The sequence below is a fragment of the Rhinopithecus roxellana genome, chromosome 5, assembly GCF_007565055.1.
Source record: "Rhinopithecus roxellana isolate Shanxi Qingling chromosome 5, ASM756505v1, whole genome shotgun sequence".
Taxonomy (NCBI): Eukaryota; Metazoa; Chordata; class Mammalia; order Primates; family Cercopithecidae; genus Rhinopithecus; species Rhinopithecus roxellana.
In genome coordinates, this window is record NC_044553.1 from 38,146,283 (window position 1) to 38,169,234 (window position 22,952).

The window sequence follows — 22,952 nt, forward strand, 5'->3', positions numbered from 1 at the left end:
CTGTTTCTGTGTGTGTGTGTGTGTGTGTGTGTGAGAGAGAGAGAGAGAGAGAGAGAGATGCCTGTCAAGGGCTTTAGCCCATTTTTAAATCAAGTTTTCTGATTGTTTGAGTTCTTTCTGTGTTTTTGGTAACATTCTCTTGTCAGATGTATCTTTTGCAAATATTTTCTTCTGGTCTCTGGTTTATCTTTTCACTCTCTTGATAGTGTCTTTTGCAGAGCAGAGATTTTTAATTTTAGTGAAGTTCAGCTTATTAAATGTTTCTTTTATGGATTATGCCTTGATGTTATGTCTAAAAGTCATTGCTAAACCCAAGATTATCTAGATTTTTCTCCTGTGTTATCTTCTTGGAGTTTTACAGTTTTGTATTTTACTTTTAGGTATATGATCCATTTTGAGCCAATTTTTGTGCAAGGTGTAAGGTCTGTGTCTAGATTCATTTTTTTTTTTGCATGTGGATGTCCAGTTGTTCCAGCACCATTTCTTGAAAAGACCATCTTTTCTCCATTTTATTGCCTGCTTCTTTGTCAATGTGTTTCTCTGTTTTTATGTTACTCTAAAGAAATACCCGAGGCTGGGTAATTTATAAAGAAAAGACGTTTAATTGGCTTGTGGTTCTGCAGGCTGTACAGGAAGCACAGTGCTAGCATCTGCTTCTGGTGAGGCCTCGGGAAGCTTACAATCATGGTGGAAGGCAAAGGGAGAGCAGGTGGTGTCTCATGGTGAGGAAGGGAGCAAGAGAGAGAGGAGGGAGGTCCCAGACTCTCTTGAACAAACAGACCTCATGTGAACTAACTGAGCAAGAACTGACTTATCACCAAGGGGATGGTGCTAAGCCATTCATGTGGGATCTGCCCCATGATCCAATTACTTCCCACCAGGCCCTACCTCCAACATTGGGAATCACATTTCAACATGAGATTTGGAGGGGATAAGCATCCAAACTGTATCAGTCAAATCAGTTGACTATATTTATGTGGATCCATTTCTGGGCTCTCTATTCTCTTCTACTCATCTATTTTTGTCTTTTGCCAGTGCTACACTGCCATGATTATTCTAGCTTTATAGTAAGTCTCTAAGTCAGGTAGTGTCGGTCTTCCAACTTTGTTCTCCTTCAATATTATGTTGGCTCTTCTGGGTCTTTTGCTTCTTCAGATTGAATTTAGTGTATAGATATGTACAAAATAACTTGCTGGGTTTTTTGTTGGGATTGCATTGAATCTAAAGATCAAATTGGGTAGAAGAGACATCTTTAATCAAAGATACTTTTATTTCTTCCTGTCGAATCAGTATACCTTTTATTTCCTTTGTTGCCTTATTAAATTCACCAAGATTTCTAGTATAATGTTGAAAAGCAGTGGTGAGAGGAGATATTCTTCTCTTCCTCCTGATCTTAGTGGGAAAGCTTCTAGTTTCTCACCATTAAGTATGATGCTAGCTGTAGGATTTTTGTAGAGATTCTTTATCAAGGTGAGGAAGTTCTCTCTATTCCTGATTTAGTGAGATTTTAATCACGAATGGGTGTTGGATTTTGTCAGCTGCTTTTTTATTTTTACTTTTTGAGACGTAGTCTCACTCTGTCGCCCAGGCTGGAGTGCAATGGCATCATCTCGGTTCACTGCAACCTCTGCCTCCCAGGTTCAAGTGATTCTCTGCCTCAACCTCCTGAGTAGCTGGGATTTCAGGCACACTCCACCACGCCCAGCTAATTTTTGTATTTTCAATATAGATGAGGTTTCACCATATTGGTCAGGCTGGTCTTGAACTCCTGACCTCGATCCACCCGCCTTGGCCTCCCAAAGTGCTGAGATTACAGGTGTGAGCCACTGCGCCTGACCTGTCAGCTTTTTTTTTTCCGTATCAGTATGATTATTTGATTATTCTTCCTTAGCCTGTTGACATGATGGATTACATCCATTAATTGTTATTATTATTATTATTATTTTTTGAGATAGAGTCTCGCTCTGTCATCTAGGCTGGAGTGCAGTGGTACAATCTCATCTCACTGCAACCTCCACCTTACAGGTTCAAGCAATTCTGTCTCAGCATTGCAAGTAGCTGGGACTACAGGTACATGCCACCAGGCCCTGCTAATTTGTTTTTGTATTTTTAGTAGAGACGGGGTTTCACCATGTTGGCCAGGCTGGTCTTGAACTCCTGACCCCAAGCGATATGCCTGCCTTGGCCTTTGAAAGTACTGGGATTACAGACATGAGCCACTGTGCCTGGCCTGATTTTGAATGTTGAACCAGCTTTGTATAACTGAGATAAGTCCTACTTGGTTATGGTGTATAATTCTTATTTTATTTTGTTGGATTTGATTTGCTAATGTTTTGTTGAGGTTTTATACATCTATATTTATGAGAGACTAGTCTATATATTTTTTTTCCTTGTAATATCTTTGTCTAGTTTTGGCATTAAGGTAATTCTGACCTCATAGAATGAGTTAAGAAGTATTTCATCTGTAGTTATCTCCTGGAAGAGAGCTACTATAATTTCTTCTTTTGGTAGAAACATCTGTGAACCCACTTGGGCCTGGTGCTTTCTGTTTTGGAAGTTTATTAATTATTGATTCAACTCTTTCATAAAGATAAGCCTATTCAGATAGTTTTTTTGTGTGTGTGAGTTTTGGCAGATTGTGTCTTCTGAGGAATGGTCCACTTCATCTAGGTTATCAAATTTGCAGGCATAGAGTTATTCATAGTGTTCCTTGATTATCTTCTTAATGTTCATAGGCCCTATAGTGATGTCCCCTCTTTCATTTATGATATTAGTAGTTTGTGTCCTCTCTTTTTCTTATGTGTAAGTTTTTGTGTCTCTTTTGCCTGACACAATAGGCACTCAATAACAGCCATTCGTCTATTGAATGGGTAACTAAAGAGACCTGTCCACTCAAAATAAGTGACCTGGGACCAGATAATATCCAGGGATTTATATTAGTAATTCTGTGGCCCTCCCAGAAGTAAAGAAATGTGATCTGATCCAATTTAAATATTTAAGTTAACAGAAAGGGATTCCAGTGAAAATAGCCTATGCCAGTTTGTACCAGGTGGGAGAGAGGAAACATGGTATCTTCATGAGACCCTTCCAGCCTGAATACTCTCTTAAAAGAACATGTCATGCCATTTAAGAGATCTCTCTGCAAATGCAATGTTATTGCAGATAGAAATTATGACTTGGAGGAGGGATACTTTTCTGTATTAAATAGTTCATAAAGTTTCATTGTTCTAAAAACTTGTTCTAGGACAAAAAGCAGTAGACATCTAATTGGGGCAGTTAAAAATAGGGAACTAATGAATATGATAAGGCAGACTTACTAGCTAAATCAGCATCACTTATTTCTTCAAAAAAGTAGGCACTATGATAAAGGGAGGGACAACTACACGTTAGTAAGATCAATAACATCAGGAAAGTTGGGGAAGAACAGGCCCTCTGGGATAAAGCAGCAGAAAGGAATTACTTAAAAGGAAATGTGTTTCATATGCATCACACACAAAAATTTTTATGATAGGTACATGGATCCAAGGTAGGAAAACACCCAAAAGGTGAATCCCAGAGAATCCTGAGAACTTACAAACATTGCGGATGCAGAGAAGATGGGCCTGGTTGTGCAGAAAGTACAGATGATGTGGAGCATATGAGCTTCCTGGAGCATCTTTAATGCTGAAAAAATAGTGGGTCCTTGTAAGCAGTTGCAGCCAGATTGTGAGCCTTTTTCCAAGGGAGGGAATCAATTTCCGTTAGTTATTTTAAACTCTTTTCCTAAGTGGATGAGTACTTTTCCTTCCCCAAAACATTACATTGCCAATGCCACTAAATGGCTGACTTCAGGAAATTTTTCCTTGATAGGATCTGGCAGATTATGTGCCAAATGGAGAGACGAGAGCCCAGAGGTTAATTGTGTTTCAGTGAAAGTGCTTAGAAATATTTTAATTGCACATCTCCTTCACTCCTTATATGACAAGTAGAAAGGAGCAGAGGCAAGGCATGTACATTCTCAGGGGGAGGCATTTGATCTCTACCAAATAATTTAATGAAGGCAAGGACAAAACCAGTGACTGGAACAAGCTGGTCCTGTTAGTGATAGTTACCAAGGTATTCGAATTTATTTTCTTATTTTAGTTGAATGATTAATGGTTTACAGGGGTCAATAGTTATTGTGAATTATGGGAAAGATAAAATGATTTTGTACACTTGTTACTGGACCAGTCTTCATTTACAGACATAGAATATGTCTATTTTGGGCCGGGCGCGGTGGCTCAAGCCTGTAATCCCAGCACTTTGGGAGGCTGAGACGGGCGGATCACGAGGTCAGGAGATCGAGACCATCCTGGCTAATACGGTGAAACCCCGTCTCTACTAAAAAAATACAAAAAACTAGCCGGGCGAGGTGGCGGGCGCCTGTAGTCCCAGCTACTCTGGAGGCTGAGGCAGGAGAATGGCGTGAACCCGGGAGGCGGAGCTTGCAGTGAGCTGAGATCTGGCCACTGCACTCCAGCCTGGGCAACGGAGCGAGACTCCGTCTCAAAAAAAAAAAAAAAAAAAAAAAGAATATGTCTATTTTGGAACTTAGAAATTCCTAGGTTTTTATAGATAAAACATCATTTATAATTAATTGGTTTCTCAAATGTTGCCTTTTTATTGATTCAGATTTTGTTGAAGATGATTAGAACATTGAATATCTTTCATATGTCCTGTGATAGCTGATAGCTGCCACCATGAATAAAAGTGGCACAATTGGAAAGACCTGAACTGCAATAATTTTGTAAACTTTTTTATTACAAAAATTTCAAATACATACAAAATAAACAGTGACATAATGAACCCATGTACCATTATCCAGCTTCAACAACTATCAGCATTCTGCCATTCTTATCATACTCCTTACTTCCTGCCCCCACTAGATTATTTTTATAGTTCTTTTATTCGCATACATTGAAATGCACAAATCTTAACTGCTTAACCTCATCAAGTCGATATGCCTTTGTAACCCACAACCGTATCAAGCTGTGAAGCATTTCCATTACCCCAGTAACCTCCTCTTGTCCCTTCCCAGTCAATCCCTGTGCTCCATCATCACCCTGCTACTGTTGTGTGTTTTTTTTTTTCTACTATAGGTGTGTTTTACTTGTTCTAGAACATCATATAATTGGAATCATTAAGGATGTACTTTTTTTTGGAGACAGAGTTTCACTCTTGTCGCCCAGGCTGGAGTGCAATGGTGCGGTCTGGGCTCATTGCAACCTCTGCCTCCCGGGTTCAAGCAATTCTCCTGCCTCAGCCTCCCAAGTAACTGGGATTACAGGCGCCCGCCACCATACCCGGCTAATTTTTGCATTATTAGTAGAAATGGGGTTTCGCCATGTTGGCCAGGCTGGTCTCGAACTCCTGACCTTAGGTGATCACCTGCCTCAGCTTTCCAAATTGCTGGGATTGCAGGTGTGAGCCACCGTGCCCAGCCAAAGATGTACCTTTTAAATCAAGCTCTTTTGATTCGTTAAATCTTTGTTGTTGCATTTATCAACTATATGGAAAGACAGGACCTGACAGGAATAGTGTACTGAACAGATGTGGGAACAAAATTAGATACGATACTGATGGCACATGAGGAGTGTTGGTGAGATATTCCTTAGCCTGAGATGTGTCATATTGATGAGTTCACACATTTTCTTCACCCACTAATACATCTCCAGCATCTAGAACAACTTTAAATAACATGAGCTCAAAACAGAAGGGGTTGAGTGACAGAAGGTAACATGATTTGGGAGGGAGATGCAAGATTGGGAATTTGTGGTCAGAGAATAGTGATCCACTTGAATTAAAGGATTCATTAAAATGTTTGTAGCGGGCTCAATCATCTGAACCTTTGATAATTTTATCACATACATATGGGATTATATTTAGCCTGACCAATTCTGAAGACTTTAATTATTTATGCTTTTCAGACAGAGTCTTGCTTTGTTGCTGAGGGTAGACTGTAATGGATCCATCACAGCTCACTGCAGCCTTGGCCTCCTGGGGTCAAGTGATCTTTGCACCTCAGCCTCCCAAGTAGCTGAGACTACAGGCACACATCATTAATGCCTGGCTAATTTTTGTATTTTTTGTAGAGATGGGGTTTTGCTATGTTGCCCAGGCTAGTCTTGAACTCTGGGGCTCAAGCATTCCAGCCACCTTGGCCTCCCAAAGTGCTGGGATTACAAGCCACTATGTATGGCCAGACTTCTTTCAAACTATATTGACTGTGACCCACAGTAAGAAATACATTGTCTATCATGACCTAGTTTATGCATCATGTATATAATTGAAATTTCAAATTGCACAAAAAATCACTTAGCTAATAGTCCCATGCACTTTGATACCTTCTATTCTGATCTATTCCATTCTTTTGAAAAGCTAGTTGCAACCCATTAGATTGATTTCATGACCTATTTCATGCCCACCAAGCCCAGCTTGGATCAGCTAAACTGTAGTTGACCTGCAGACTCATGATCATGAGAACAATACTTGTTGCTATTAGCCACTGAGTTTTTCAGGTGGTTTATATACCGCATTGTTGTAGCATTAGCTGAGATGCACATCAGAAAGTCAACATTACTTGTTACAGTAAGATCAAATTATAATTCTGATTAAATTGGTTCTAACCTTGGACAGGTCATCTTTTCTCTCTGGGTTGTAGTTTTTTTTGCCCTGTAAAGTGAAGAGAGAGATAGGACTGGCGTAGATCTCTCAAATCCTCCTTACTTCTGAAGTTCAGAGTCTCAGGGCTGCTCTGAGCATATGTGATTTTCACAAATTATATTGCTTCCTCTTCTAAAATTTTTTAGCTCGAGGAGATCACCCTTGTCACTATTGTAGAGTGGGGAGCAGATTCTTATATATTTCTCTAGAACAGTATGGAAGAATATCAGTCCATAGAAGAACAGTAACTTACTCAGAAAGTTTCAGCATAACCCACGGGGTCTTAGTATTCAACAGAAGCATTCTTCATGGCCAGTACTTTCTGTGCAGGGCAACTGGCCTTCTGTCTAATCAGACAGGAAAACATTGACTGTGTTGGCAGCTCTGATCTGCAGAAGAGCCTCCCCACTCTTTCATTCGGCACTACAGTTGCGGTAGCGTCACTGTTTCCACATGCTCTTCTATGTTTCCCAGCTCCTTTGGAGTTGGATTTTCATGTGATTGAGTTCCAGTCAGTTATATTCCAATAGAATGTTGGTGGAAATGATACACAGAACTTCTAGGCATGGGCCCTAAAACATTTTACATGCCCTCACTCTTTGCTCATCAGGTTGCTGGATGGAGAGAATCCAGTTATAAAGTTTCCAAAAAGGAGACAATGGAGCTACTGGCTGGAAGAAACCTGAGTCTCTGAATGGAGCAGTTCCTTTCCCTCTTGACCTCCCTGGACTGTAACCTGAATTAAAAACAAGTCTTTGTTGTGTTAAGCCACTGCGATTTGGGGGTTTGTTGCATCAGCTAGAACTACCCTGACTAATGCATCTGCTTAGACCCATCATTTTCAATATGTTAGCCACTAGCCACATGTCGGAACTGAGCACTTGAAATGTGGCTAGTCAGAATTGAGATGTGCTCTAACTATAGAACAAGTGGATTTCAAAGACGTAGTACACAAAAAGTAAAGGGTTAATTTTATATTAATGGTATTACAATTATATTTTGGATATATTAGATAAAATATATTATTAAAATTAGTTTCACCCATTTCTCTTTATTTTTGATGTGACCACTAGAAAATTTAAAGTTGCATATGTGACTTGCATTATACTGTATTGAAAAGCGCTGTCTCAGATCTGACTTTCAATCAGGATCTCAGTTTATAGTCTTCAAAGATTAAATCTAGAAAAAACATCAGTGATTGTTCTATTTCTTACTACTAAACTAACCTTAAATCTGTATACTATACTTGAATTTTAAGGGCAAGTCAGAGAGAATTATTTCTGAAAAGGAAGATACTCCCTTCACTTCTGGAGGAGTTTGATATCTATTTTTTTCTTTCTTGCCTCCCTCCTACATCTAACTTATTTTTGTTTAATTGGCGATTAATCTAATCTAGGTGTGTTTTTAATCTCAGATATTACATTTTTCATCTCTAGAGGTTCCATTTGGGTCTTTTATATCTTCAGTTTCTCTCTTCATCATGTTCACGTTTTCTTCTACTTTCTTAAACATATGGAGTGTATTTTATTTTTTTTTTTGAGACGGAGTCCTGCTCTGTCGCCCAGGCTGGAGTGCAGTGGCACCATCTTGGCTCACTGCAAGCTCCACCTCCTGGGTTCACACCATTCTCCTGCCTCAGCTTCCCAAGTATCTGGGACTACAGGCGCCTGCCAGCACGCCTGGCTAATTATTTTGTATTTTTAGTAGAGACGGGCCAGGATGGTCTCGATCTCCTGACCTCGTGATCCGCCTGCCTCAGGCTCCCGAAGTGCTGGGATTACAGGCGTGAGCCAGCGCACCCAGCCTACGGAATGTATTTTTTTTTTTTTTTAATTGTTTATCAGGGGAAAGTGCGAACGCAGTCCCCCACTACCACAAATTATGCAGTCGAGTTTCCCACATTTGGGGAAATCGCAGCTACCACAAATTATGCAGTCGAGTTTCCCACATTTGGGGAAATCGCAGGGGTCAGCACATCCAGAGTGCAATGGATAAGCCTCGCCCTGGGAAAACCTGGGAAAACCACCTTCGTGATCATGGTATCTCCCCTGCCAAGTAAGTATGGAATGTATTTTTAATAGGTGTTTTAATGTCCTTGTTTGAGAATTCTGTTCTGTCATTTTTATGTCTGTTTTCGTTGATTGCAGTTTCTCCCAGTTATTGATCATATTATTCTGTTTTTTGACATGCCTAAAGTGTTTTTTACTAGATGCCAGATATTGTGAATTTTATATTGTGTGCTGAATTGTATTGTATTGTATTCATTTGAATGTCAGCATGTTTTTGTCACATGCTGAATTGTATTGAATTCATTTATGTAGTGTTGAATTTTGTTCTGGTACACAGTCGAGTTACTTGGAATCACTTGGATACTTTTAAGACCTGCCTTTAACATGCACTCAAATATTAATTGCAGCACCAGTCATAATGGCAGAGACATGGAATCGACCTAAATGCTCATCAGTGACAGATTGGATAAAGAAAATATGGCAGATATACACCATGGAATACTATGCAGCCATAAAAAAGAATGAACACATTTCTTTTGCTGGAACATGGGTGGAGCTGGAGGCCATTATCCTTAGCAAACTAATGCAGAAACAAAACGAAATACTGCATGTTCTCACTTATGAGTGGCAACTAAATAATGAGAACTCATGAACAGAAAGAAGGGAACAGTAGACACTGGGGGCTCCTTGAGGGTGGAGGGTGGGAGGAGGGAGAGGAACAGAAAGTATAACTTGAGTACTAGGCTTAGTACCTGGGTGATGAAATAATCTGTACAACAAACCCCCATAGCACAGGTTTACCTGTATAACAAACCTGCACATGTACCCCCAAACCTAAAAGTTAAAAAAAAAAAAAAAAAAAAGAAAGACCTGCCTTTAAATTTTATTAGGCTGGGTCCAGAGCCGCTTTAGGGTTAACTTATCCCTAGGAAACACCCTTCTGAGGATTCTACCAGATAGCCTTTGTATCATGAGGGCAGCCTGGTTTGTAGAAATATAAATTATTTCTATCCCAAATTCTGGCCACCCTGACCTCCCTTAACTCCTAGGATTTCTCCTCCCTGTGCTGTGACCTGGAAACTGCATCTAGTCAGTAAGCTGTGACAATTACAGGGCTTGTCTTGTTTTCGTTTCCCTTCTCTCTGGGAGATTAGAGTTCTGTGCTGGTTGTTTTTCAATGTCTGAAAATCATGATTTCATAAGTCTCTCTGGTTTCCTAGTTGTTTAAGGCAGGAAGATAAATCCAGTCCTTGTTACTCTTGGCCATAAGACGTAGTACCTTAACCAGGTAGTACCAGGTTTTAATTTCATTAGATATTCCTACCCTATTCTAGCAATTCCTGAGGAACTTGATCAAATTCAATACAGAATTTTGAAGGAAGAGAGCTGTCTCACTCTCTGTAGACAAATAACTCTTCTATATGTTTGTTTTGTGTTTGGTCAGGTTATTAAATATAATGATGCTGCAATTAGGGGTACCATTATCATCAAAAGGAAGAGCCCCTTATTGTGACAGCTAAATGGTGAGTTAGGAAAGCTAAATAGAGAAGAAGAGAAATTCTTAAATCTTCTCATTAGAATGAGGCCCCTGAAGACTTGCATCAACAGATATTTCTGGACAGGCCACAGTGCACAGAGCAGAGGCTTTTGCTGAAACAGCTCAAGGCAAAAACTGTGGTAGGCCAATCCGAGCTGAACTCTTCCCCAAAATTGTGAGTGGTATTTGAGAATGTTCTTTGTGGGAGAATACTGTGGACTTAGGACTACCAGTTTGTCTGTTTGTATAATTGCATTTTTTTTTTTTTGAATTATTTTGTTGGGGGAAGTTTGCTGTTTCTTAAAAGTTTCCCTTCAGTGACATCAAACTTATAAATGTTGAAAATTGTTGCCAGCCCTTGGGCTATCCAGCAGTCTCCTTTCCCTACCTCTTCCTCAGATTTTCAAGGCATAAGCCAGTAAAGTAGGATATCTCTAAAGTTTTGTCCCTATAATGACATGGATATTATCAGTACTGGCATATTCTTTGTTAAACAATTTTTTGTTTGTTTTAATTTAAAAACCTTCATTGACTTTTATTTGTGATTCCAGAAGGTAATTTTCCCTCTGATAATTTTTTCTCTTTTATTTTTAGTTGACATGTAATAGTTATACATATTTATGGGATATAGAGTGATATTTTGATATATATATATATATATACAATTTATAATAATCAAACCAGGTTGTAAAAAGCAAATCCATCACCTCAAGCATTTATTATTTCTTTGTGCTGTGAACATTCAAAATCCTCACTTCTAGCTTTTTGAAAATATACAAATAAGTTACTGTTAGCCATATTCACCCTACAGTGCTGCAGAACACTAGAATGAATTCTTCTGTCTAGCCATAATTTTGTATCCATTAACCAGCCTTTCCCCATCCTTCCCTCCCCTTTATCCTTCCCAGCCTTTAATACCCACAATTCTACTCTCTACTTCCATGAGCTCAAAAATTTGTTTTAGCTCCCCCTTATAAGTGAGAATATGAAGTATTTAACTTTCTGTGCCTGACTTACTTTGCTTAACATAATATCCTCTAGGCTCATTCATACTGATATGAATGACAGGATTTCATTGGTTTTATGGCTAAATAGTATTTCATTGTGCTCATTTTAAAATCTCTTCATCTGTTGATGGAAATTTAGGTTGATTCCAGATCTTAGCTATTGTGAATAGTGCTGCAATAAACATGGGGGTGCAGGTATACCTTTGATATACTGATTTCCTTTCCTTTGAATAAATACCCAGTAACGGGATTGCTGAATGTATGAAAGTTCTATTTTTAATTTTTTGAGAAACCTCCATACTATTTTCCATAATGGCTGTACTAATATGCTTTCCCACCAACAGTGTATGAGTTCCCCTTTCTCCACATTCTTACCAGCATTTGTTTTTTTCTTTTTGATAACAGCCATTCTAACTGGGGTGAGATCTCATTGTGGTTTGATATACATTTCCCTGATGATTAGTGATGTTGATCATTTTATTATATACCTGTTGGTCATCAGTATGTCTTCTTTTGAGAAATGTCTATTGATGTCATTTGCCCACTTTTTTTTTTTTTTTTTTTTTTTTTTTTTTTTTTTTTTTTTTTTTGAGACGGAGTCTCGCTCTGCCGCCCAGGCTGGAGTGCAATGGCCGGATCTCAGCTCACTGCAAGCCCCGCCTCCCGGTTTTACGCCATTCTCCTGCCTCAGCCTCCCAAGTAGCTGGGACTACAGGCGCCCGCCACGTCGCCCGGCTAGTTTTTTGTATTTTTTAGTAGAGACGGGGTTTCACCGTGTTAGCCAGGATGGTCTTGATCTCCTGACCTCGTGATCCGCCCGTCTCGGCCTCCCAAAGTGCTGGGATTACAGGCTTGAGCCACCGCGCCCGGCCCTTTGCCCGCTTTTTAAAGGGATTATTTGTGGGGGTTTTTTTTGTTTTTTTTTTTTGTTGTTGTTTTTTTTTTTTTTTTTTTTTTTTTTTTTTACAGTTGAATTGACTTCCTTGTATATTCTGGATATTAGTTCCTCCTTGTCAGATTAATAGTTTGCAGATATTTTGTCACAATCGACAGGTTGTGTCTTTACTGTGTTGATTGTGTCTTTGCTGTGCAGAAACTTTTCAATTTAATATAGTTAACATTTGTCTATTTTTGTTTTTGTTGCATATACTTTTGAAGTCTTAGCCATAAGATCTTTGCCTAGATCAGTATCCTGAAGCATTTCCTCTGTGTTTTCTTCTAGTAGTTTTATAGTTTTGGGTCTTAGGCTTAAGTCTTTTATCCATTTTGAGTTGATTTTTGTATGTGTTGAGAGATAGGAGTCTAGTTTCATTATTCTGCATATGGATATCCAGTTTTCCCAGCACCATTTATTGAAAAGGATGTTCTTTACTCAATGTGTGTTGGCACCTTTATTGAATATCAGTTGGCTGTAAATATGTGGATTTATTTCTGAGTTCTGTATTCTGTTCCATTGGTCTGTGTGTCTGTTTTTATACCAATACCATACTGTTTTGGTTACTATAGCTTTGTAGTATATTTTGAAATCTGGTAGTATGGTGCCTCCAACTTTGTTCTTTTTGTCCAGGATTTTTTTTTTTTTTTTTTTTTTTTTTGCTATTCAGGGTCTTTTGTAGTTCCATATACATTTTAGAATTGTTTTTTCTATTTCTATGAAGAATGTCATTGGTATTTTGGTAGGGATTACACTGAATCTGTAAATTGCTTTGGGTAGTATGGTCATTTTAACAATATTAATTCTTCTGACCCATGAACAAGGGAAGTGTTTCCATTTGTTTGTGTCCATTTGTTGTGTTCAAAACACCAATGAAAGAAGTAATTTCTTTCATCTTTCAGTGAATATCTTTTGGTGTTCAAGAATTTCTTTCATTGATGTTTTGTAGTTTTCCTTGTAGAGGTCTTTCACTTTCTTGGTTAAGTTCCTGGGTATTTTATTTATTTATTTATTTATTTTGTTAATTTCAGCTTTTAGATACAGGAGTATCTAAAATATTATAAAACAAACCATGTACAGGCTTGTTACATGAATATATTGTACCCAGGTAGTGAGCCTAGTACCCAATATTTCAACCCACGCCCCTCTCACACTCTCCCTCTTTTGGTAGTCCTCAGTGTCTATCGTTGCAATCTTTATGTCCATGAGTACCTGATGTTTAGCTCCCATATATAAGTGAGAACACGTGGTATTTGGTTTTCTGTTCTTGTGTTAATTTGCTTAGGATAATGTCCTTCAGCTCCATCCATGTTGTTGCAAAGGACATGATTTCATTCTTTTTTTATGGCTTCATAGAATTTCACAGTGTATATGTACCACATTTCCTTTATCCAATCCACCATTGATGGGCACCTAGCTTAATTCCATGTCTTTGCTATTGTGAATAGCATGGTGATGAATATATGAGTGTGCATCTTTTTGGTATAATGATTTATTTTCCTTTGAGTAAACACCCAGTAAAATGGGATTACTGGGTTTAATAGTAGCTATGTTTTAAGTTCTTTGAGAAATCTCCAAAATGTTTTCCACGGTAGCTGAACTAATTTATAGCCGCACCAACAATGTATAAGTGTTTCCTTTTCTTCACGTCTCACCAGCACCTGGTTTTTGACTTTTTTTTTTTTCCGAGACGGAGTCTTCCTTTGTCGCCCAGGCTGAAGTGCAGTGGTGCAATCTCCACTCACTGCAAATTCTGCCTCCCTGGTTCAAGTGATTCTCCTGCCTCGGCCTCCTGAGTAGCTGGGATTACAGGCACATGCCACCACACCTGGCTAATTTTTGTATTTTTTAGTAGAGACAGGGTTTTGCCATGTTGGCCAGGCTGGTCTCAAACTCCTGACCTCAGGTGATCCTCCCGCCTTGGCCTCCCAAAGTGCTGGGATTACAGGCATGAGCCACCATGCCTAGCCCTTGACTTTTTAATAATAGACATTCTGACTGGTATGAGATGGTACCTCATTGTGGTTTTGACTTGCATTTCTCTGATGATTAGTGATGATGAGCATTTTTTCCATATGTGTTTGGCTGCTTTTATGTCTTCTTTTGAGAGATGTCTGTTCATGTGCTTTGCCTACTTTTTAATGGGACTATTTGTTTTTTGCTTGTGGCATTAAGTTCCATATAGATTTTGGATATTAGACCTTTGTTAGATACATAGTTGGCGAAAATTTTCTCCCATTCTATAGGAGATATTTCCTAGGTTTTCTTCTATGATTTTTATAGTTTGAGGTCTTACATTTAAATATTTAATCTCTCTTGAGTTAATTTTTGTATATGGCAAAAGGTAGAGGTTCAATTTCATTGTTTTCTTCTGGGATAACATGGCTAGCCATTTTTAGGCTAGGCTTTATTACTGAGTATTTGTTCTGTTCTGTTGGTCTATATGTCTGTTTCTGTACCAGTACCTTGCTGGTTTGGTTACCATGGCCTTATAGTATGGTTTGAAGTTGGGTAGTGTGATGCCTCTGGCTCAGTTCTTTTTGTTTAGTATTGCTTTGGTTATTTGGACTCTTTTTTAGCTCCATATGAATTTGAGAATAGGTTTTTCTAATTCTGTGAAGAATGACATTGGTAGTTTGATAGGAATAGCATTGAATCTATAAATTACTTTGGGCAGTATGACCATTTTAATGATACTGATTCTTCCAATCCATGAGCATGGAATGTTTTTCCATTTATCTGTGTCATCTTTGATTTCTTCCAGCAGTGTTTTTTTCACTTCCCCTTGTAGAGGTCTTTAACCTCCTTGGTTAGCTGTATTCCTAGGTATTTCATTTTCTTTGTGGCTATTGTAAATGGGATTGTGTTCTTGATTTGACTCTCAGCCTGGACGTTATTGGTGTATAGAAATGCCACTAATTTTTGTATATTGATTTTGTATCCTATAATCTTGCTAAAGTCATTTTTTAAAGTTTTCTTTTTGGTGGAGTTTTTAGAGTTTTCTAAGTATAGAATCGTATCATTAGCAAAGAGAGATAGTTTGACTTCTTTTCCCATTTGGATACCTTTTATTTGTTTTGCCTGATTGCTCTGGCTAGGACTTCTAGTACTATGTTGAATAGGAGTGGTGAACATGGGCATCCTTGTCTTATTCCAGTTCTCAGGGGGAATTGTTCCAGCTTTTGCTCACTCAGTATGATGTTGGCTGTGGTTTTGTCATAGATGGCTCTTACAATTTTGAGATATGTTCCTTTGATGCCTAGTCTATTGAGGGTTTTTATTATGAAGAGATGTTGGACTTTATAGAAAGCTTTTTCTGCATCTATTGAGAAGATCATATGGTCTATACTTTTAATTCTGTTTATGTGGTGAATCACATTTATTGATTTGCATTATATTGAACCATCCTTGTATCCCAGGAATAAAGGCTACTTGATTGTGGTGAATTAACTTTTTGATGTGTTGCTGGATTCAGTTTGCTAGTATTTTGTGAGGAGTTTTGCCTCTGTGCTTTCAGGAATATTGGCCTGAAGTTTTCTTTTTTTTGTCATTCTCTGCCAGATTTTGGTATTAGGCTGATACTGCCTTCAGAGAATGAGTTAAGGAGGAGTCCCTCCTCAATTTTTTAGAATACTTATAGTATGATTGGTACCATTTCTTCTTTATATATGTGGTAGAATTTGGCTGTGAATCCTTCTGGTCCAGGGCTTTTTTTGGTTGGTAGGTTTTTTGTTTGTTTGTTTGTTTGTTTGTTTTTAACAGATTCAGTTTCAGAGCTTGCTATTGGTCTATTCAGGGTTTCAATTTATCTTATATCCCCTGAGTTTCCTTAAGAGCATTGTTTTGAATTCTTTTTCGGGTATTTCGTAGATTTTTTTTTTTTTATCTGTTACTGGAGAATTATTGCAGTCTTTTGAATGTGTCATGTTTCCTTGCTTTTTAAAAAATGGTTCTTGTGTTCTTACATTAACATCTGTGCATCTGGTGCAATAGTCACTTCTAATTTTATGGATTGGCTTTTGTAGGGAAAGATTTTTCCTGTAGTTGTATCTATAGTGATGGTTGGATTGGGTATTTTGGCTTCAATTCTGAGTGGGCACAGTAGTGTAGTCTCCATATGATTTATTTCTCTGTAATCAATGTCATTGGTGTCCGTGAGTTCCTTGATGACTTAGGCTGAACTTGTTAGTGGAGGCTGTGGTGAGGCTTCACTGGGGATGGGGACACCAACTGAGCCATCTTCAGGCACCAGTGGTGGTGTTGGTGAGACAGGCATACTGGTCTTCATGCGCCTGGGAAGCATATGTGGGTGCTGGTGGAGGTGGGGGCCCTGCATGGGCCCATTCTGTAGCTTCCAGATGGCATCCACATGTGCTGGGAATAGCAGTGGTGGGCTGGGAGATAGGCCTTTGGCCCTTGGCTGGCATGCATGGCACCACTGGTAACAGTAGTGGCAGCAGGCTGGCTGTGGGGCCCCTGGGTGGCACATGTGGGTGCCAGTGGTGGCAGCAGAAGGTGTCACAGGCCTGTCCTTGGGGCTGTGGCCCACACGAGTGCTGAGCGCTGGCAGCAGTGCTGAATTTTTTTGTAAATGAAGTGATTCTTAAGTTTTTTCTTGGTTTAAGAATTATTATTACTTGTCTGAATTTATCTTGTGAGGCTGGCTACAAAACTCATTGAAGTTGTATCCTTTGTGCGTAGAATATCAGGAATGGCATGAACCATCACTTCCCCTTCTGCAATCATGGTAGGTGTTGCCATCTATCACATCTCCCTTGCTCTGGATTTAAAACTCAGCTTTAGGATCCTTCCCAGCATAGTGCTTCAGGCATCCACTACTAGTTTATCTGAGTTGTCACTCAAAGTGAAACCTATTTTTTCTGTCTTAAGCAGCACATAAAGCTGGGCACGGTGACTCATGCCTGGAATCCCAGCACTTTGGGAGGCTGAGGCTGATCACCTGAGGTCAGCAGTTCGAGACCAGCCTGGCCAACATGATGAAAACCCGTCTCTACTAAAAATACAAAAGTTAATTGGGCATGGTGGTGGGTGTCTGTAATACCAGCTACTTGGGAAGCTGAGGCAGGAGAATCGCTTGAACCTAGGGAGGCAGAGAATGCAGTGAGCTGAGATTGTGCCATTGCACTCCAGTCTGAGCAACAAGAGTGAAACTCCATCTCAAGAAAAAAAAAAAAAAAGTATATAATTGGCTTGTAACGTCAACCTTCCTCACATTAAGGGGTTCCCAACTTGCAGACTACAAGTACAGTTCAAACACACCTTCTACATGATTTACTATTATCTATAATGACACTCTACTTCTAATTAAAAGGCCTACAAGAAAAAATAATTTATCATCACAACAATAAGGAAATATTTATTGAGTGCAGCTGGGTCAGAAGCTGTTCTAAACACTGTCATGTGTTTTATTTTAATCTCCTCAAGCCCCTGTAGCACAGGCATTATTTTCCTATTTTATTGATGAAACAGAAGCTCAGAGAACTTAAATGATTTAATACAGATATCTATCTGTAGAATCAGGATTTGCGCTGGGATCTCATGATCTTCCGTGAATATCCTCTTTTTTCTTATTTCATTTTCCCTTTCATTCTTCCACACCTCTCGGCTTTAGTGAGCAGCAGCTGACCCTTTGGGAGCTCTGCCAATAAGAGGTGTCATAACGTCTGCGAGCAGATTGACAAGTCACAGACTGTCACAGGGAGGGTTCTTCTTTTTCTACTGGAGAGAAAGACATTTTGCTTTTTCTTTTCTTTGTTTCGTCCAGATTTGAAGTGATTCTGACTGCCAAAAGTCCAGCTAGTCTAAAGAAAACTGGGGGATTATAGTAGCTTGTTTTATTTTAGATTAATTTGGTAGTTGGGTCAGGAAATTAAATAATGCTGTGATTATTTTATTTTATTGAAGCAGGTAATCATGAAGCCAGAGGAAAACTATTTTCAACAAGTTAATCATTGATGATTCACTGGTATTTTGTGTAGTGTTGTATTAGAAGAATAATCAAAAATGAATGAGAAGTAGATAAATTCAGCATATACAGAGACAGACACAAACACACTCAACCACACCACACCCACATATACACATATATAATTATTTATTGAAGTAAACATGTTTGAAACTATGAAGTATTATTAATATGTGTGAAATATCCTTTTCAAATTAAAATTTTCAGCCACATCAACTTGAAACGTCTGAATATAACATTTCTCAGCCAAAGTGCCATGATTGCTCCCAACAGAGCAGAATGTGGAATAATGAGACCACCAGCTCCTCTTCAGAGTTCTGGGAGCAAGCCTAGGATGGCAGGAGCCCTGGAGTTCAGAGCCAGCTGTTTGAGGCTGGGTCTGATGCCAGTTTTGAGGTTGAAATGCAGCTTCACTGTCTGGTCCAGGGAGCGTGGGTGCTAGTCCCAGAGCCCAAAGGTGGGGGGCAAGCACTAGTTATCATGCCAGCCTTTCTGTAGTTCTTCCGGGATCTAATACTATAGAACAAAGGAGACATGGTCCCAAGCACTGGGATTGCAGGAACAGCATAGAACCCACAAGTGAGGGTAATCTTCCCTCCCTCCTTCCTTTATTTTCTTCCTTTCATCATTAATCTTTTTTTTTTGAGACAGAGTCTCACTCTGTCACCCAGGCTGGAGTGCAGTGGCATGATCTCAGCTCACTGCAACCTCTGCCTCCTTGGTTCAAGCAGTTCTCCTGCCTCAGCCTCCCAAGTAGCTGGGATTGATTACAGACGCGAGCCACCACACTCAGCTAATTTTTTGTATTTTAGTAGAGATGGGGTTTCACCATGTTGGCCAGGCTGGTCTTGAACTCCTGACCTCAAGTGGTCCTCCTGCCTCGACCTCCCAAAGTGTTGGGATTACAGGTGTGAGCCACTGCACCTGGTCTGATTGCTTTTTTAGACTGTTCACTCTTGGCATATAGAAATGCTACTGACTTTTGTATCATTGGTTTGAATGGTTTGAATATACCATCCCGTTTTCTCCTGGTCTGTAAGGTTTCTGCTGAGAAATCTGCTTAGTCTTATGGTGTTGTTTTTTTTTTTGAGATGGAGTCTTGCTCTGTCACCCAGGCTGGAGTGTAATGGCGCAATCTTGGCTCCCTGCAAGCTCCGCTGTCGGGTTCACGCCATTCTCCCACCTCAGCCTCCCAAGTATCTGGGACTACAGGCACCCGCCACCACGCCTGGCTAGTTTTGTTTTTGTATTTTTAGCAGAGACAAGGTTTCATCGTGTTAGCCAGGATGGTCTTGATCTCCTGACCTCATGATCCACCAGCCTCAGCCTCTCAAAGTTCTGGGATTACAGGTGTGAACCACCGCACCTGGCCTTATGGGGGTTCTTTTATAAGTGATAAAACATTCTTTTCCTGCTGTTTTTAGAATTCTGTCTTTGTCTTTGACTTTTGACAGTTTGACTATAATGTGCTGTGGAGAACAGCTTTTTAAAATTATATGGATTTGCATGTCATTGAGCTTCCTGGATGTCTAAATCTCTTGCTAGACTAAGGCAGTTTTCAGATATTATTTCATTAAATAGGTAAATAGGTTTTTATACCTTTCATTTTTTCTTTGCCTTCTGGGATACTGGAAAATTAAATATTTGGTCTTTATGGTGTCTGATACATCTTGTAGACTTGTTTCATTCTTTTTAAATTTTTTCTTCAATTTTGCCTGACTGGGATATTTTAAAAGACCTGTCTTTAAGTTCTGAGATGTTTTCTTCCACTTGACTTAATCTATTGTTGAAGCTTTTAAATATAATTTTTGTTTTTTTGAAATGGAGTCTCACTCTGTTGCTCAGGCTGGAGTGTAGTGGCGTGATCTCAGCTCACTGCAACCTCCGCCTCCCAGGTTCAAGCAATTCTCCTGTCTCAGCCTTCCAGGTAGCTAGGATTACAAATACCCACCAGCATGCTTGGCTAATTTTTGTATTTTTAGTAGAGACAGGGTTTCACCATGTTGGCCAGACTGGTCTCAAACTCCTGACCTCAAGAGATCCACCTGCTTCGGCCTCCCAAAGTGCTGGGATTACAGGCGTGAGCCACTGCGCCCAGCCTGAATGTTGTTTTGTATTTCATGTAATGAATTCTTCAGTCCTCAGTTCCAGAATTTCTGCTGAATTTACTTTTTTTTTTTTTTTTTTTGAGACAGAGTCTCACTCTGTTGCCCAGGCTGGAATGCAATCACACAATCTTGGCTCATTGCAACCTCTGCATCCCAGGTTCAAGAGATTCTCATGCCTCAGCTTCCCAAGTAGCTGGGATTACAGGCATGTGCCATCACACCCAACTAATTTTTGTATTTTTAGTAGAATTGGGTTTTTGCCATATTAGCCAGGCTGGTCTTGAACTCCTGGCCTCAGGTGATCTGCCCACCTTGGCCTCCCAAAGTGCTGGAATTACAGGCATGAGCCACCACGCCTGGTGAATTGACCTCTTTATTATCATATAATGACTTTCTTTGTCTCTTTTCATAGTTTGTGTCTTAAAATCTATTTTGTCTGATATAAGCGTAAGCTATTCCTACTCTTTTTTGGTTTCCATTGGCATGGAATATCTTTTATCATCCCTTTATTTTCAGTCTGTGTGTCTTTATAGGTGAAGTGTATTTCTTGTAGGCAACAGATAGTTGGATCCTGTTTATCCATTCAACCATTGTATGTCTTTTGATTGGAGAGTTTAGTCCATTTACATTCAACGGTAGTATTGATGAGTAAGGATTTACTCTTGCCATTTTATTATTTGTTTTCTGGTTGTTTTGCGGTCTTTTCTTCTTTCTTTTCTTTCTTCCTTTTTGTGAAGGTGATTTTCTCTAGTGGTATGTTTTAATTTCTTGCTTTTTATTTTTTGTGTATCTGTTGTAGGTTTTCTGATTTGAAGTTGCTGTAAGGTTTATAAATGACATGTTAAAACTCATTATTTTAAACTAATGACAACCTAACACTGATTGCAAAAACAAATTACAAACAAGCACAGAGAAAACTAATAAAAACTCTACATTTTAACTTTTTCCTCCCTCCCCCACTTTTTAACTCTTTGTTGTTTATATTTATATCTTATCACACTGTCTATGCCTTTAAAAATTGTTATAGTTATTACTTTTGATAGGTTCATCTTTTAGTCTTTCTACTGAAGATGTAAGTAGTTTACACGCCGCAATTTCAGTTATAATACTGTGTTTCTCTGTTTACTTACTATTACCAGTGAGAGTTTTGTGCCTTCAGATGATTTTTTTTTTTTTGAGACGGAGTCTTTCTTGGTTGCCCAGGCTGGAGTGCAGTGGCACGATCTTGGCTTGCTGCAACCTCCACCTCCCAGGTTCAAGCAATTCTCCTGCCTCAGCCTCCCAAGTAGCTGGGACTACAGGCATGCACCACCACACCCAGCTAATTTTTGTATTTTTAATAGATACAGCGTTTCACCATGTCAGGATGGTCTCGATCTCTTGACCTCGTGATCCGCCCGAACATCCTTTTCTTTCAGATTGAAGAGCTCCCTTTAGCATTTCTTGTAGGACAGGTCTGGTGTTTAAATCCCTCAGCTTCTGTTTGTTTGGGAAGGTCTTTATTTCTCCTTTTTGTTTGAAGGACACTTTTGCTTGATATACTACTCTAGGATAATTTTTTTTTTTTCGTTCAGCACTTTAAATATGTCATGCCACTCTCTCCTGGCCTGTAAGGTTTCCACTGAGAAGTCTGCTGCTAGTTGTACTGGAGCTCCTTTGTATGTTATTTGTTTCCTTTCTCTTGCTGCTTTTAGGATCCTTTATTTTTCCTGGACCTTTGGGAGTCTGATTGTTAAATGCTTTGGTGATAGTCTAATTTGGGTTAAAGATGTTTTGTGTTCTATATCCTTCTCGTACTTGAATATTGATATCTTTCTCTAGTTTTGGAAAGTTATCTGTTATTATCCCTTTGAATAAACTTTCTACCCCAATTTTTCTCTCTATCTTCTCTATAAGGCCAATAACCCTTGGATTTGCCCCTTTGAGGCTATTTTTTTTTAGATCTTGTAGGCATGCTTCATTCTTCTTTTGTCTCCTTTGACTGTGTGTTTTCAAATAGGCAATCTTTGAGCTCACTAATTCTTTCTTCTGCTTGATCAATTCTGCTGTTAAGATACTCTGTATGTCTTCAGTATGTCAGTTGAATTTTTCAGCTCCAGAAATTCAGCTTGATTTTTAAAAATTATTTCAATCTCTTCGTTGAATTTATCTAATAGGATTCTGAATTCCTTCTCTGTGTTGTCTTACATTTCATTGGGTTTCCTCATGAGTTTTGAATTCTTTGTCTGAAAGATCACATATCGCTGTCACTCCAGGATTGGTCACTGGTGCCTTGTTTAGTTTGTTTAGTAAGTTCATGTTTTCCTGGATGGCCTTGATGCTTGTGGATGTTCATCAGTGTTTAGACATTGAAGAGTTAGGTATTTATTATAGTCTGCGTTGTCTGAGCTTGTTTGTACCCATCCTTCTTTGGAAGGCTTCCTAAATATTCAAAAGGAGTTGAATATTGTAATCTAAATATTTGGTCACTGGTGTTTAAATCCCTCAGCTTCTGTTTGTCTGGGAAAGTCTTTATTGCCTGTGTTATGGGGCACCCCAGGTCTGATAACATTGTGATTCCTGCACACTTATAGAGGTACCATCTTGGTGATCTTGGGAAAGATCTGGGATAATTCTCTGGATTACCAGGCAGAGACACTTTTTCTCTTCCCTTACTTTCCCCTAAACAGGGTATATCTCTCTCTCTCTTT

The 22,952-nt window shown here is 39.1% G+C and overlaps 1 protein-coding gene and 1 pseudogene across 1 annotated transcript in view; one reads left to right on the forward strand and one right to left on the reverse strand.

Moving 5' to 3' along the window:
• Positions 1 to 7,618, forward strand: part of AP4E1 (adaptor related protein complex 4 subunit epsilon 1) — a 109,478-nt gene extending 101,860 nt beyond the window's left edge. The window contains exon 22 of the transcript XR_004057373.1: positions 7,292 to 7,618. The gene's annotated coding sequence lies outside the window, so the exon portion shown is untranslated. The remainder of the gene's footprint in view (positions 1 to 7,291) is intronic.
• Positions 7,619 to 8,522: 904 nt separating this feature from the next.
• LOC115897895 lies at positions 8,523 to 8,744 on the reverse strand (annotated as a pseudogene).
• Positions 8,745 to 22,952: the final 14,208 nt, after the last annotated feature.